The 7,156-nt window shown below is 40.1% G+C and overlaps 1 pseudogene; it reads right to left on the minus strand.

Moving 5' to 3' along the window:
* Positions 1-260: 260 nt before the first annotated feature.
* On the minus strand, positions 261-3,755 carry LOC143680300 (tumor protein D52 pseudogene; annotated as a pseudogene).
* Positions 3,756-7,156: the final 3,401 nt, after the last annotated feature.

The raw sequence follows: 7,156 nt of genomic DNA on the forward strand, positions 1-7,156 counted from the left end.
CAATTACAAGAGTAATTTTAGGTAGCAATCAAATATGCAGAGGTTCAAAGAGGAATACAGAACATTTTATAGAAGACACAGATCAAACTGGTATCCCAAATCCAGTTTGTAAACTAGGAAAGAAATTATGATAACCTGGCAGCTTCTTAGATCATTCTAGTGAGTGTTCCTGTGTTTTTATAATGATGTTTCCTAAGGAAAGGGCTAATAATGAACACATTGAAGAGTATTTCCCAAGACTAGAAATGAGGATTTTTTTTTTAACCTACTATTTGGTCAAAGGAATATGCAAAGCAAGATAAAAGCACATCTGTTGTAAACGTGCAGCAATGAATGTTGAGAAGATGTGCTTGGTTCTTGCTTGCAGCATCTGGCAGTGGGTAGCAGAACAAGGGAAGGAATCTCAGGCTCTCCTGCGTCTGCTCTGTAAGGGGTTCCGTGATACAGCACTAGCATTTGCAGCCGCATTCAAGACTTCTCCAAAATCACCTCCAGCAGATTCGGTTCCCCCTACTTTAGAGTTGACGTTTTCAACCTCTTCTTCAAATACTTTGAAAGTCAGAAAGCTTTTCACATCTTCCAGCTTTTTGTTGATGACTGATCCAGGAGATGAAAAAAACAGCTGAAGCCTTCTGTCCGGCCTGAGACAAGGTTTCAGATATCGTCGCGTATGCAGATGTTGCTGTCACATCTTGCCACCCCTTGGCAGTGCTTTGCTTCGGTTACAACCTGCAGTGAGTTGATTCCAAGTTTCCTCTTGATCTCTGCGAGATGCTTTTCTTTTGCTGCTGACACTTGAGACGGACTTCGGATTCCCTTTTCTACTACCTTTACAAGCTCTCTGTTTAGCTCTTCTTTCTCCTGCTCCGCCGGGGCGTCCGTGGCAGCAACCTCTCCTTCCTCCGGGACCAGACCTCTTCTCAGCACGCCTAGTTACCCGCCGGCAGCCGGCCGCCTGTGCCTGCCCCTCGTGCACACTCCCCCAGGCTCCACGACGCTTTTCCCCTACTCTAAATTCTATTCACCTTAGTATCATTCCGTATCTAACACTAAGTAACAGTGTTTGCTGAACGCGGTTTACAGTTTCCAAGTAGTATAGCATACTTTGCAGCTTAGAAAGCATTTTCGCATATATTATGTCAATTTAATTCTAATACGTGGTATCTTGGGATGGGTAGAAAAGTTAATACTTTCCCTATTTCAAATAGATAAAAGCAATTTCCTGGGAGGTGCGATGGTGGCTCAGTGGCAGAAATCTTGCCTGCTATGCCAGAAATCCAGGTTTGATTCCGGGTGCCTGCCCATGTAAAAAAAAAAGCAATTTCCTAATGTGTAGAATGACTTGTCTAATTCATGCAAATAGTACCAGGCCTATCCTACTACCGGGATCCTTTCATCCTACATTCTAGAAGGAGTATATAGATAAAGAAAAATAAAATAACTACATCAGATTATCTCACCTAGTTATAAATTCAGTGAAGGAAAAAAAAATCAAGATTATTGTAATAGACAGTGATTGGGAGTAACAGGTTTGGGGAGGCCACTTTGGGTTCAGTGGTCAAGCAATTACATTGAACATAGACATTAATGAAAAAGAACAGGGTGTGCAAAATATCTGGGGGGAAAGCATTCCAGGCAGAGGATTCATTAACTACAACAGATTTGACACGAGAACAGCAGTATCTGACACAAAAAGAGAATAGGGAATATTTAAGAAAGTGAAGCAATGGTCAGTTCCTCCAGAGTTCTGAAGCCCTTGAGAAGGATTTTGCATTTAATTCTAAGTGCAAAGGGAAACACCTGGAGAGTTTTAAGCTAGAGGTGATGCACCTTTAAAGAAATCTCTATTGCTCTTGTGGGGAAAGTTGTGTTCTTACAGGGGGATAATAGTGCAGGCGAGGGCACCATCTTGCAAGACTTATAAGAGAGAGATCATTCTCAGCTAGGATGATGGCAGTGGGGAGAGGAGAACTGACCAGACTTGCTGATTGACTGGATGCCACATTTAAAAATGTGCTGTTGGGTTAGAAATCCAGTGCACCTGTTATTATAATGCATACAAGTTCAAAGTTTCCACACACAGTGCCTAGCTCTGATGGGCTCTTAGCAGCACAGCGCCATCTTCCCCTCACTCATGTACACTTGTTGACTTGACCTTCAGTTACTTTCTAGAGCCCACTGACCTCACCTCTTTCTCACTAGAATGGGAGTTTCTTGACTACAGGACCTGTGTCACTTCCTTGTTTATACTATACTTTTAGAGCCTAGCTTATAGGCTCCTCAATAAACAGCAACAGCTAGCACTTCAGAGTACTAAGTACTTGCCAAGTAGTCTCCTAAGCACTTTACATATATTAACTCATTTAATCCTCCCACTGCTCAAAGGCAGAATCTATTATAATTTGCAATTTATGGATGAGAGTATTATATAAAAAGATTAAGAAACTTACCCAAAGTCTCCCGACTAGTGAAGAGATGAAGCTGGGATGCAGACCCAGGCAAATTTTCTCATGATTTCTTGACCATTAAATTATTCTGCCATCGGGCGGGCCGCGGTGGCTCAGCGGGCAAGAGTGCTTGCCTGCCATGCCGGAGGACCTCGGTTCGATTCCCGGCCCCAGCCCATGTAAAAAACAAACAAACAAACAAAATATAATAAAACAAGAAAATGTTTAAAGATGTTTCCCTTTCTTCCTCCCTTCCTTCCTTCCATCCTTCCTTCCTTCTCTCTGTCTTTCCTTCCCTTCCTCCCTCTCTCTAAAAAAAAAAAAAAAAAAAAAAAAATTATTCTGCCATCAAGATAATGGGTGAATCAATAAAGACGGTATTTAATCTTTGCTTTCACTCTAAATGAACCTGTTTTTTCATTTTTGTTTGAATAAAGCCTGTAGTTATGGATGAAGAACAAAAACTAAACAGTTTGTACCTCCAAGTATGCTTTTCTTTAAATGATTCAATAGAGAAGATGTCATTTTCCCAGCTTCTGCTGGCTAAGGTTCAGGATTTTTATCCCCAAAGAACTAGGCATAAGCGGGAGAATGATTTTGCTGGCACCACTCTTTGCCCCCTTGTTTCTGTGATGTGGTGTTTTGTGCTTCACTGAGTTCTGCTACTTGTAAGCTTTCAGGTTCCCTTTCAAACCTGTCTCTTAAATTCTCTGAATATGTTCTTGAGAAATTATTTAAAAAGCAGCCTTTACAATACTTTATGACTCAGTTTTCTCTATAGCCTACTTTTTACAGGCTTTTTTTCATGTGCAGTCACGATTGTCTGAATGTAAACCAGGTTTACCCCCTGTCTGTGGTACCCATACCTAGCACAGAGCTTGGGACATCGTAGAAACTCAATACCCATTTGTACAATGAAAAATGAACATGGCATATGAAACATATTAGACAATTTTGGCCATTTGCCTCTTTTGGTGAAATCATATAAAATACATCCAACTGAGGATCTGCTACCTGCTCAGGTCCTGGCTGGAAGGGAAGCAGCAGTGCTGCCTGCAGCAGGCAGAGACCGTGGGATGAGTTCCTGTGCTGCCCTCCTGCTGGTTCATCAGGACCATGTTTCCTCTATGACTTTGGTCACCCACCTTTTCTCATTCCAGGGCTGATCTCCTGTTTTGTGCCTCCAGTTCGACTCACTGTGTGACCTACTTTACAGGCTCCCTGCTTGCCTCCTAGCACCCAGACTCCCACTGGCATTCTCCCTCCTGGCACTGAGTCTCTGGAGACATACTCCAGGAACTGCCCCATCTGGGCTTGGGTGTCCTGTCCAGCACAGCCCTTCCATCCCAAAATACAGGCATAGACGTGTGTATATGGGTGTGCACACACATACACACACACACACACACACCCGTGCTACTTACCCACTATGAACCCCAGACCCACTACCAGCCCAGATCTTTGTCGTTCTGGTTTGGATTCATTTCCTTCCTTTTATTGCCAATCATATCTTTAGTATTAAAATCCTTCTTTTTCTTTTTTTGAATCGAGAAGTTCTGGATTTTCAAAACAATCATGCACAAAACACAGAATACCCATATACTACCCTATTATTAACACATTGCATTGGTGTGGTACCATTTGCTGCAAATGATGAAAGCACATTTTTATCATTGTACTAGTGACTATAGTCCATGGTTTGACTAAAGAGTCACTGTTTGTGCTATGTAGTTTTATGGATTTTTAATTTTTTAAAAATTTTTGTATCATATATAGAACCTAAAATTTTCCCTTTTTAACCACATTCCAATATATCATTCAAGCCTGTTGGATGCTTGGACTCCTTGCTTTTTTATATTTCTTTGGGTGACCTCACTTCTCTTTTCTTATCCTCAGTTTCATCAAAAGTCCTGCTGTTTCAAGTATATATCCAGGTGTCCTAAGGTTAGCGATCAATACCTGGGGGCCCCAGTCCCTATGGGTTAAGAGCTGTACACCCTGCTGGGCACAAAACTACTAGAATCAAGGTGGCTTCTGCCAGTGTGTCTTGGGTTTCATGCTTTTACTCCTGTGTGGCACAAAAGGTGTTACGTATGATCTGTATATCCACAAAAAACGTCTTCCAATTTTTACAACAGTCACTCTCTGGAACTTGTTCCTATTTGTATTTCCATCTATGTTCTGCCAATTCTTCAATGCCTGTTTTTCTTGAAACAGTAATTTTCCAAGTACAGAGGTGTATAGTTTGGAAAAGTTCACCTTGTGTATATCCGGTATCAGAATCAATGTCAATGGCATTTTTCACGAAGGAAAACCACTGTTTATTTGTGTGTGGATTGTCTGCCGCTGGTTTTTTTTCTAGACTTGCCCTTCCAAAACTCAACGTGTCCCAGGCCATCTACTATAAATACGATCATCTATCTCCTTCAGTCTAGTTTTCCTCTCAAAGATAATAAAAATCAGCTCTATGAACATTAACTTAGGCAAGAAGTAATTAGGTAGATTGATTTAAAGGAAAATGGATGTAGAACCTCCACTTTTTATTTGACCCATGACCACTTTAAAGCAGATTCTGCCCTTTTATTTTATTTTGCAGCATCCAGCTGGACCTGGCATCATTTGAAATCTTTGTGTTTTCTCGAAGTCCATACTTTTCTCCTAACATCAAGCAATCATTTCAAATGATTCGTAGAATCATAAGATTGGGAGAAATCTTAAAGTTTATCTAGTACAACTACCATCAATTGTTCTGATCTAATCTCTAACATTCCTGACAAGAGGGTGGTCTGGCATCTGAATGAACATTTTATACGAGATGGGCTGTTCTCTGAAACATTAGGAAGTCTTCTCTTTGATCATTTTTCTTCACAGTGTTAAAACAATTGGGTGGCTGAACCCTCAAAAGGGATTGGAGATAAGAATTGTAAATTAGGGGGCAAGTTTAATTTGCTATTGCCCGGAATTAGTCCAGCAATAGACATCATTCGCATTACTAAGAGTCTTTTTGATTTTGAATCTTATCTACATGAGCCAGGGAGAACATCAATTGTTCTCCTGTTGTAAGCTAACAGCTTTGCATACTTTAGAAGCAATGAGCCTAAACAAAAAAGTATTTTCTTCCAAGAATTTGTGCTAAAGCCAGTAGGAACTGTAGTTCATGCCATTTGCAGAAGGGATTTACTGGATTTCAGAGCAGATCTCCTTGTTGCTTAATGCTGTGTTAGCCTGCACCCCCTATTGTCCCTGTGCTAACTCTTAGCTAACTTTCACCATTAAGCAAGGAACAACTTCTTTTCTTTCTCACACAGTTATTAAGCTCAAGTTTAGTAACTGCCATTAAAAATAACTTTGCTCTCTGTTATACTAATTACTAAAAGGAACTGATAGCTTTCACATATTTTCTTTAAACCTTCTTGTTTCTCATGTAGTTAACTTGTTAAAAGCAAATCACACCTGTGACAGCATTGCGGTCATTTTGAAAAATAGCATCTTGCTTTTACAAACATATTTTGATGTTAAAAGAATTCTTTTTTCTCGCTTGAAACTACAACTAATATATCTCACAGGTCAGAATTATAAAGAGGTAGCATTTACAAGAAAGGGCATCTACTGAATTGGGGATTGAGGTCTGGGAATTCTTAGCTACTTATGTCCAAGTAACTGCTTGTGGTCTCTGAGCAGGACTCCAGGACCCCAGGCTTCTCTTCTGAGAGGGCAGCGTGAGCGGGAGCCTCCTGGCTAATTCAGGGGAAAGCTGGGATGGAAGATCCAGGAGGCCCAATAGAACTTTTTAAGGAGTGCCTACAGTATAATTGAATGACTAGTAGGACTGTGTAGTTTTAGGAAACTCAGTCTGTTGTATACTGACCACCCCCGCCCCACTCACCCCGAGCAAAATAAAGGGCATGTTGGGTAAAATGGCCCCAGGCAATTGAGTTTGGGGGCAGGATTGAGCACATCTGCAAGTGTGATTGCTATGCCCACACTTCCTAAGAATGACATCAACATGCTTACAGCAGAGTCTTCTATTTATCTCATATTTTCTGTGAAAGTCCAAACATAAAACTCATGTCTTCATTTTTCAGCTGGGAAAATATGGCCATGGTACCTGTGTATTACTCACTCATTCGAATTATTCATTGTGAATTCTTGTTGGGATGCTGGAACCCAGCTGCTGTGGAAATGACTTAATTCAGTCAAATCCCTAAGTTTAAATGATCTCCTAAAGGTGATTTCTTCAGATACAGAATGATCTGTAAGTGTGTGCTTTGACTCCATATCCCTATAATATGAATAATGACAGTGTAATTTTATTGCAAATAATGATAGCCTATGAATGAAATAATTTCTGTTAAAAAATGCTACCTTATGAGTGCAAATCCACTCATCATCTTTCTAGGAGACTGAACGAAAACAAGAGTCAGAATTTTATATCAGTATATAAATTTATTTATATGTATAACATATATTTTTAGAAATTAATATATATTAATACAACTGCACATATGCGATTATATCAAATGTATACAGGTTTTAGAAGAATAACCATGTGTTCTTCTTTCTATCATCTATCTATATCTCCAATCTATATGTTTAATTATTACTATTGACCTGCCTGGGTTTTAAGGACTTAAGGAGAAGCAGGAAGGAAGACATGACTATAAAAAAGACTGTTCTTATGCTGTTTTCAGTCTGGGTGGAATTAGAAA

The sequence above is a fragment of the Tamandua tetradactyla genome, chromosome 4, assembly GCF_023851605.1.
Source record: "Tamandua tetradactyla isolate mTamTet1 chromosome 4, mTamTet1.pri, whole genome shotgun sequence".
Lineage (NCBI taxonomy): Eukaryota > Metazoa > Chordata > Mammalia > Pilosa > Myrmecophagidae > Tamandua > Tamandua tetradactyla.